This window comes from Pseudophryne corroboree, chromosome 6 (assembly GCF_028390025.1).
Source record: "Pseudophryne corroboree isolate aPseCor3 chromosome 6, aPseCor3.hap2, whole genome shotgun sequence".
NCBI lineage: Eukaryota > Metazoa > Chordata > Amphibia > Anura > Myobatrachidae > Pseudophryne > Pseudophryne corroboree.
This window is the reverse complement of record NC_086449.1, coordinates 753,661,231-753,671,361: the sequence shown is the minus strand read 5'-3', so window position 1 is coordinate 753,671,361 and position 10,131 is coordinate 753,661,231. Positions and strand designations below refer to the sequence as shown.

The 10,131-nt window shown below is 44.0% G+C and overlaps 1 long non-coding RNA gene across 1 annotated transcript; it reads right to left on the bottom strand.

The window, feature by feature from the left end:
* Nucleotides 1–284: 284 nt before the first annotated feature.
* On the bottom strand, nucleotides 285–1,987 carry LOC134935664 (uncharacterized). Its single transcript, XR_010180324.1, has 2 exons — nucleotides 1,850–1,987; nucleotides 285–801 (listed from the first exon to the last, which is right to left on the bottom strand). It is a non-coding gene; the product is annotated as an uncharacterized LOC134935664 (long non-coding RNA).
* Between the last annotated feature and the right edge of the window lie 8,144 nt (nucleotides 1,988–10,131).

Below are 10,131 nucleotides of genomic sequence, written 5' to 3'. Positions count from 1 at the left end.
GGTGATAATGGAATATTTTTTCATATTATGACTAATTATCATAGTTATATATTTAGCTAGACATACAATATATTTCTCACTACAACTACATTAAATAGAGACAATAATGCACTGAAGACAATATCTTTGCTCTGGCTCTTTAATGATGTAAAGATTAACTACCAGGTATAACCACAGTAAGCTGTAACCAGTAGATGTTGGCCATGGAACATTGTTTTTATGTACTTACCTATTAGAGAAGGTGAGAAAAGGTGGAAAATACACACTGACAGATTTCTGCAGACTTCAAAAAAGAAAGGTCGCTCCTTTACGATTAGAAGATTACAGAAACCTCTCAGTGCATATTTCCCCCTGCTCTAATAGGTGAGTGCATAAAGATAAGAATCCATGGTTACTGGTCAGCTACTGGGTGAGCCTCCGTAACAGCGGCGGAGTTACACAGGGGCCTACAACAGCTCTATGACCTTCGTTAGCGTGTCTTTAAGCATTTCAACCTTCAGTTTTAATAAGGTGTTTTCTGCCGCTAACAAGTTGTTCTCCTCGACTAACTGTTTGTTAATGAGATCGAGGACTTTAATCTGGCGATCCTTGTTCTTCTCACTGGGAGATAGTTTTTTGGATAAACTGCCATCAGAGTGATCATAACCCACTGGCTTGGTTGGAGGCATTTCTTCCTCAAGCCTGGTATGGTGAGGCAAGTGGGCATCTCTTCTCTGAGCATTCCAGCTCCTGTATCTTCTGCATGGACAGCAGGCAGTTATCGACTCCCACAGTGTGATCATCCATCTCGGGGCCATAGCGCTGATGTGGAGAAAGATGAAGAGTAGACAGTGTTAGATACCTTGCAATGCATTTACAATTGTAAGTAACATCAACTACAGTATTTACGGATATACATTTATATTTAAGATCAACTAGAACCTGAAACTGTAAGCTGTATAATGGCCTTTCTGGATAGTCCATTTCACCGGTTACTATTATACTTATGTAAGCTGAGAACACTTTCATTGTTGGAAATTGTAAAATCATCTTCGGTGTCCGACATAAACCTACTTTCCGCCTTCCCTAATATTTTCAGACTTATCAAACCTTCTAAAGAGTATAAATGGAGCTGTTGCTCATAGCAACCAATTATCTTCTAGCTAATATTTATCTAGTATACTCCATGCAATGATACAGTAGTTAACATCGGATTGTTGCTATAGGCAACACCTCCCATCATTAGAAGGGATGAGAGATCTCCCCCTAGATTACTATTAATGGTGGCCATGTATTACTGATGTACTCTATGGCTCAGTGTGTAATAAGGAAACCAGGAGAGCGGTGAGGATTTCTCAGTACATAAATAGCTCCGTAGTTTGGCTTCAGTGGCAGAAGATGAAACCATCATGGAAAACCTCAGTGACCACTATAATAAACTAACATACACATGTATAATACAAAACATTTTAAATAAAACATATGATAGTATTATTTAAATAAGCACCAGCTATGACATAATTTAATTTTCTATGTATTTGTTTCGAGTTTAATGTGTAGTATCTGTATCCTATTTTATGTCTTATTAAATCATGAAAGCAATCATTTCTATTCCCCTCTGATGCTTGTTGCCCATTTATCAATGATTTTTAGCTGTTTAAAACTCATTCCGTATGATAAATGTTGCTCCAGCCAATCAGCCCAATTGGCTCCCAGTTGCTCCAGCCCAATTGCCATTTTTAAACACATGACAGCTGGGAGCTGATTGGCTGGAACACATATGCAACAGGTTTTGAATAGCTGATAAATGGGCATCTAAGTCTGCTGCCACATCTAACTAAGCTGCTCTTGTCTTTGTCCAGTTACTAACCTCAGCCAAGTATGTTTCTCCTGCCAGTTGTTTCTACTCCTGCCGGTGAGCTTTGTGTCTCCAGGTATTGAAGGAGAATGAGGGAGGCAGCAGCCAAGCCGGGATATAGGCAGTTGATACCATTATGACATCACAGCATGACCTCACAGACCCCACCAGGCCAGCCAGGACTGGTTCTTTCTGGTTTGAGGCCCATTATGACATCACAGTATGACCTCACAGACTCCACTACACTGGCCACTGGTTTGAGGCACCTGTCTTTTCTGTGACTGACATAAGGGAAATGTGATATCACTCCTTATTTAAAGTTATTACATTCACATTAGAATATGAGTTATTATTTTATGGCAGGGTTTCCGTATTGATCTTTGATTATGTGTGACTTGGTATAAACCCAGTGTTCACTGTGCTTTCATTGTTTTTTAATGTTACTGTGTATCCGCAATAACCTCAATTAAGGATAAAGCACTGCTTATGGCACTGACCTCCTTCAGAAGTATTAGGATTCTGTTAGTTAAACATCATATTGGCCATAAGACTCAACACAACATCTCTCTCCCTTCCCCGTTAGGCTCGGCAGTGAAGCTATGGAAGGTGGTGTTACTTCATGCTGGCTGCTCCCCTGCTGTTGCTGCCTGCTGCGGTGCCTCTCTCATAGTGAAGGGCTGGCCCCATTTTTCTGTGCCATATTCTTAGGGCCTGGTACGGGTGTCCCCTATGACCCCTCCTGTCACCGGGCCTGCATGTGTCTCTGTGTCTGCTTCTGTTCGCAACCATATGGATACAACCTTGTTTTACTTGGCATAAGAGACACTGGAGGGGGGGGGGTGTAACTAATTACAAATGTTCCCTTATGCCAGTGGTTTCCAAACTTTTTTGAATCACGGCGCCCTAGAATATCAGAATTTTTTTCACGGCACCCCAGGCCAAAAATTTCTTATTTAGAAATGTAGACAGAAATATTACATTAAGTAGATCGCGTTTATATGTCATCCTTAGGGTCAGTTGTGTGGTGAGGGACAAGATTTTCTTCTGTTTGGCCACATATTTTATGACTGGCAGCCACCAGCACTGGTTTTGCCTATTATATTGACCATGAATAATTTAAATTGGTCCTGGACCACCAACACAGGGCACCCCTGCAAGTGTCCCGAGACACCCCAGGGAGCCACGGCACACAGTTTGGGAACCTCTGTCTTATGCAGCGCACTTGCACTTTTATAGGGGGCGTGGATATGTCTCCTGGATTTGGCCACGCCACCCAATGCCCGCGCCTCATTCAGATCTCAGCTTCCATACATGGCATACATCAGAATGCCTCAGCCCTCCTACATCCCGTCTCTACACAAGATGATGTTGGTCTCACTCTGCATCAGCATGAATATATCTGTGCAATAATACTGTGACCACAGTAAATAGGGTTAGATACAGTATAAATCATTATCCATTAGTCACACCTCATTACAGTCCGTAGCTTTGTCTCAGAATAGGTAAAATATATTTTTATTGTTGGATTGCACTGTTCCTGGTCTGCTTGGGCCTGCTTAATATTTTAATTAGCCTCTGAGAAGGAATAAAATACTTTATATTTTAACATTACTTGTTTCTGGAAAATGGATTTAGAAATAGCTTATTTCATTACACTTGAATAATGTAAAGTGAAAAAAAAATTGGAGTGATTGAGGGGTCTATTTATGAAGAAGTGAAAAGTGTGGAGAAGTGAGCCAGTGGAGAAGTTGCCCATGGCAACCAATCAGCATTGGAGTAACATTTATCATTTGCATGCAATACAATTGTACGGAGTAGCTTATTGGTTGCCATGGGCAACTTCTCCACAGACTCACTTCTCCACTCTTTTCACTGTTTCATGAATAGACCCCTTAGCTTTTTCTCTGAAGCCACAAACCATGCTGTTGTTCAGAGGGAAAGCACTCTCCGTTGGTGCAGCACTTGCTCTGAGGTTGGATCAAAGGGGAAAGCGCTGCAAACCTCATGTCACCACATCCACCATTGTGCATCCTCTTGTGCATGCGTACTTCTGTAGGTTTCCTTCTTCTACAGCACAGGGGATACCTGGGGGGTGGGGGGGGTGTTTGTTACTGTACTTATGTTTTCTTTTGTTCCAACTGTTGTACCGAAACCGTGCTGTTCTACAGTAAATACTCATACAGTATATATACCAGTGGTATGTGTCCCCGGCGTGGTTGGGGAACATCCAAAACTCAGGGCCCCTTAGAACCTTTGGGCCCGCTACAGGTGTCCCCTTAGTATCCCCTGTCATTGAACCAGACCTTTATGCAGGCATAACCTACGACATCACTGACTGGCAAACACAAAGTTTGCATACTCTGCAACTACAGTTCTTTATCTGACATTTTTTTGTCTATATTTGACCTCGAGCCAGCTGAGGGTCTGATTATCATACTTAGCATAAAGTCACAGACTCACAGGCAACATGTTAGATTTGACACAAGATATTAGATACGACAGAGTCTGCATCAGATGCAGAACTACCATTGGTGCAGCAGGTGCATTGCACCGGGGCACTGTGGACTAAGGGGCCCACTGCTGCCCAGACCAGCAATGTGTTATCTCCTGGCTTCCCCACAGACTATTTTGAGCAATGTCGGATGAATGGCCCGTCAGAGAGGGGGGTGGGCCCCACTGTCTGAGGGACCTGCTACTTACCTTAGGTAGGCAGGGTTGACCTTGTGTGTACCAGACTGATAGATAAGTCCTGCCACCTATCAGCACTGTTGATCACAGCCACATACTTCCAATAATTATTACCAGACAGCTGTACATTATTTATTTCTGAGTCACTGCTGTCTGTGAATTAAAGGCAGCTCGCACCCAGTGTAACTGGCACTGTCAGCATCTGCCTGACCGAATGCCAAACTCGGAAGGGGGCCCCTCTCACAGATAGAGCAGAAACCATTGTGTTCCTGCCCCCACCAAGGAAAACACCCCTTTTTCTCCACACCACACAGGATATTGTGCTTGTACCCCTGTCACCCACTGTCTTTCCATGTCACCCACTGTCTCTCTCTGTTACCCTTCCTCTGTCACCCACTGCCTCTCCCTGTTGCCCACTGTCTTTCCCTGTTACCCTCCTCCTGTCACCCTCTGCCTACCCCGGCCACACTCTGCCTCCCCTGCATTCCACTGTCACCCTCTGCCTCCCCTTGCCTTCTGTTGCCACCCTTTGCCTCACTCTGCCTTACGCTGTCACCCTCTGCCTGTCACCCACTTCCGTGTGGCATATTGTGGGCTTGAGTTAGGGTGGAGGAGGGGCAAAATATATTTTTGCACCTATGCCCACCATTTACAAGTTCCGCCACTGGTCTGCATGTTACACTGAGCATCATAGACAGTATATGTCTGCATATTAGTCTGGGCACCAGATAAATGTCTGCTTAATAAGTGATACCTAATATGGCGTATGGCAATTATGGTATATTAGATTTTCACAGGATAAGGCTCAACCAGGGATCTTTGCAACCCAGTCGTGTGCCTCAATCGCAACTATGGCTCAGCGCGCACGGAATCTGGACGCATGTGCAGTGAGACTTAGACGCATGTGCAGAATAAAAATAATCACTCCCCTGAGTATGACTCAGAGTCAGGCCCAGTATATTATTTCAAGCCACAGACAGGCTAACTTTTCAATTTGGAGACATCAGGAATCTGAGTCATTGGAAATGATGGAGAATTTTGCATGGAACACAAGCAGGGACAGACCGGGGCCATGAAGCAGCCCCAGCACATCACTGTGACATGCACAGCAGTCACACGCACAACAAGGGGGCCATGGCCATAGTGGAGGGGGCGACTCACAGGGGCGTGCAATGAGTCAGGGGGGTCTGGACTAGATGCAGGCCCCCATCTTTCTGTATGAAAGCCGCTGGCGTCAGAGCAGAGACTTGGAAGGCTGTGCTGCTTGGCCAGTCCCGCTCTCTGTGTGGTCGTACCGGCCCATCGGGCCACTGCCATTAGACAGAAGTACAAAATGGCCAGTCCAACCCGGAACACAAGGTACTGTCTTAGAACATGAGAACACATTACAGCCTTAGGGGTCTATTTATTAACATTATTTTTACTAAAATAATGTGAAAAGGGGTGTTTTCACACCCTTTTCACATTATTTTAGTATCACCTGAATGTATTAAAGGGCATTTGGAGCAGTTTTCATGAAAAACTGCTCCAAACCCTTTAATTCACTTTTTATTAGTAACCCACATCTCATTCCCCCCCAAAAATGTGATAAAATACCGCAGTGTGCCCTGTGATAATGTCGCCAGCTCAGGGTTCACAGGGCAGCACTGCGATAATGTGGCATTTGCCCAGCTTTCTCTGCCCCCGGCAGAGGAAGCTGAGTGGGGACCTGGCAGAGTGATCAGCTATGTGTGTCCGATGGACACACTAGCTGATCACAGTGTAAACAGTAAAAAAGTTAAAAAAAAAAAAAAAAACAGTCTCACCTGTCCAGGGAGCCGGTGTCCGCTGCTCCGGAGAGCGCTGCCGGGCGCTGGGTCCCCCATGTGCTGCAATGTGACCCCCCCAGTGCAGTAAAGTGACCCTGCAAAGCGGCAGCGCACTTTACAGCACCGGGGGTCACCGCAGCATACAGGATCCAGCGCCGGGCAGCCCAGCAGAAGCAGCGTGGATCGGCTCCCTGGACTTGTGAGTATATTGATCTTCTTGGGGGGGTCCGCGGCACGCGGGGGTAGACGCAACAGGGGGGGTCGACCGGGTGGCGGCAGTAGCGGTGATGTCGGCGGGAGTGGCGCATGCGCAGCAGGACATCAGGGTATTTTTTTTTTTAAATACTCAGATGATACGGCGGAGTATCACCGCAGGGACAGAGCTTGACCGCAAGCTCTGTCCCTGCAGGCGATAATTGATACATCTCTGTGATGTAATCAAATTTTGCAATGTGAGTTTGGCCAATTTTATCACCTGTCATCCGCATCCTGGATGCGGATGGTGATAAATAGGCCCCTTAGTCATATAGATGGATGTCACCAATTTGGGTACACAAATGGACAAAGTGGATAGTGATTCCATCACTGTGCATGGTGACAGAGTGGCACAGTAATACTGTGTATGGCTAGCTGTAGATGGGCTCCCAACCACCAGCATACCGGCGCTGGAATCCCGACCGCCGGCATACCAACAGCTTTTCTCCCTCTTGGGGGTCCACGACCCCCCTGGAGGGAGAATAGATAGCGTGGCGCCGGTATGCTGGCTGCCGGGAGCCCAACCGCCGGCATAACATACTACACCCCTGTAGATAGTGATCATTTTCTAAAACATACCAGCTAACAATGACTGTACAGTAGGGACATTCACAGGGACAAAAAATACCCAATTTGTAGAACCTGAGGCTGCCTGGAAAATAGACCATTTCGCAATGGTGTACTAAACTAATATGTTAAGTGTGCAATCAAGAAATTCCAACGCAGACCCTCATGTGAGGCTCAGCAACATCAGCAAGACATCGCTGTTCATGCAGGTAACAGCCACTCAAGAGTCATGAAATAGCTGCAACAGAAGGGCCAATTCATCAAAGTCAGATTTGATGAAAGTGTAATAATTACTAATAATTATTCCCATCACCCATCAAACACTTTACACCTGCACCCACTTTGTGAACTGGCACTGGGGAACGTCACAAATGACCTACTAGTCTAACTCCCTATGTAAAAATTGGTAATTATAGAATAACAATTAAATTCTGATATCATAGATGCCAGGATCAGTCAATTTAATGTCAGCCCTTGAAATAACAGGTTCAAGTTTTAATCAGCACAAAAATACAATGGTATCTAACTGATGGTAATGTAACTAAACTATGTCGCTGTTATTATAAAAATACACCATTCCATGATATGGGATACACAGGTTGAGTATCCCATATCCAAATATTCCGAAATATGGAATATTCCGAAATACGGACATTTTTGAGTGAGAGTGAAACCTTTGTTTTTTGATGGCTCATTGTACACAAACTTTGTTTAATACATAAAGTTATTAAAAATATTGTATTAAATGAACTTCAGGCTGTGTGTATAAGGTGTATATGAAACATAAATGAATTGTGTGAATGTAGATACACTTTGTTCAATGCACAAAGTTACAAAAAATATTGGCTAAAATGACCTTCCGGCTGTGTGTATAAGGTGTATATGTAACATAAATGCATTCTGTGCTTAGACTTGGGTCCCATCACCATGATATCTCATTATGGTATGCAATTATTCCAAAATACGGAAAAATCCGATATCCAAAATACTTCTGGTCCCAAGCATTTTGGATAAGGGATACTCAACCTGTAGTTGTTATCCCGACGGTTGGGATGCCGGCAGTCAGAATGCTGATGTTTTGATACATGTCAGAAAGCCAACGCCAGAATCCTGACGCGTGGTGTATTGAGGCCAAATATTGGAGGACACATCTGTATGTTACCTGAAAGATTTTTATTTTCTTACAATACATGTAATTGTGTCTGAACTTATGGGCATAATTATAGCCACAAGGACTGTTGCTAAAAGACCAGATATATTTGAGGCCCTCAACTATATTCCCCAACACTCAGTTTACAACATGCCGGTCAGGGGTTTAATGAGAGGACTCAGGGGTGCAGACTTGTGAATAGAGATAAGCAAATCAAGTTTCAGAGAATTGATGCCCAAAATTTGATTAATCCTGATTCGCCAAACATCTGGCAAATACATAAAACACAATAGAGAAACATGAGGCCCAGTCTCCATTTTTAAAGCAATATAGTTCATCGTTATTTCACTGCTGTGATGCCATTATATACTGTAGAGGCGGGTCCCCTGGGAATAATGGGACAGGATTTCCTCCCTGACTTTTTTAAAATATGAGCAGCATGCCAACTCTACAAACCCTTAACCAGTCCCAGTGGTAAACAGAATGGTACTAAGACTGACGAGAGGAGGCCTGTGCCTTTGTTGAGATAACTATGTAGACTATACGCTGAAAAAATCCCCCAAAAGTAATGGCCCACACACTCACTGTGAATGAATCTCCAGGAAGTCCTCTATGCTGTCAGCCAATCAAAAGCAATGATTCCTCACGATGGCCAATTGGAAGTGGCTGCCAATAAAGGGTAGTATGGGGGACAATTTTGCAGTATATTTTATTGAAGGTTTTTGTTTCCATTTGGGCAGAGATATTTGCCAACAAGCATCCATAGGTAATTCAGGGATCAGTTCCCTCTGAAAACAAGTTACAAGCACCAGTGCTATAGCTTGGAAAGTCTGTTGCTAAAGCAGGGAGACATAAGCACGAGATCCCCCTGCAGTAGGGACTACAAGCAACAGGTAATATCTGGCTGGGTTAATCACTCTACGACAGGGAGACCTATAGCATGGACTTCCCCTATAATGTGAACTACAGTAGGCCTGTCAGCATATGGTGGAATGGCTTCGGAAAATCAGGCCCTCAGAAAGTGTATGTTCCATCTAGAATAACTGGCCCTGTGCTCAATGGGTCTTCTAGGCATCCTTGTGTGGTCATACCAGGGTGATTATAGTCATAGGTATTGCTATGGAAATACCAGTCTCGGCAAGCCCTGGCAACTATTGCTTGCTTGTACATTTACAAACACCATCATGCCATGTCAGTCAAGGCCCATTTCACAATGTAGTTCCACAATAGTAAAAACACATAGATGAGATCAGACTGGATCATTTATTTATTGAGGAAATCTCCAGTGGGCCCCACAACTCTCTGTCCACTAGTGAAAAATGTCCACTCTGTGGAATGCCCTCCCATACACATCAAGACTTTCTTCTAGCCTACAAATCTCAAAAGTTCATTGAACGTTCATTTCTTCAGGCAAGCTTATCAAATTCTCTGCCCGATTAACAGTTCACAACACAGTTCACACAAAACTTACATGTATTCTCTTTCTGTACTCAAACAACCCTCTGACCTGAGACTGACATTGATATGTAACTTACTGTATGTTAAAACTATCTGCTGATAGCTAGTCTCGGTTTATTACTGTTTTTATTCCTATTAGTAAAGTGTTATAAAAATTCACAGTCATTATATAAAGACATGTTAATAAATGTTAGTATATCAACACGATAGTGCAGTCACTCAGCTTTAGACTTGAAGGAGCACAAAGCTGCACAAGGCACACCACCCCATTGGACAGGCCAACCTATAGTGGTTTAAGCTGCTGGACTGTAACGGGATGTACTCATTTACCACACTCTTCCCCTCTGCTGCAAGATGCCTAATCTGAC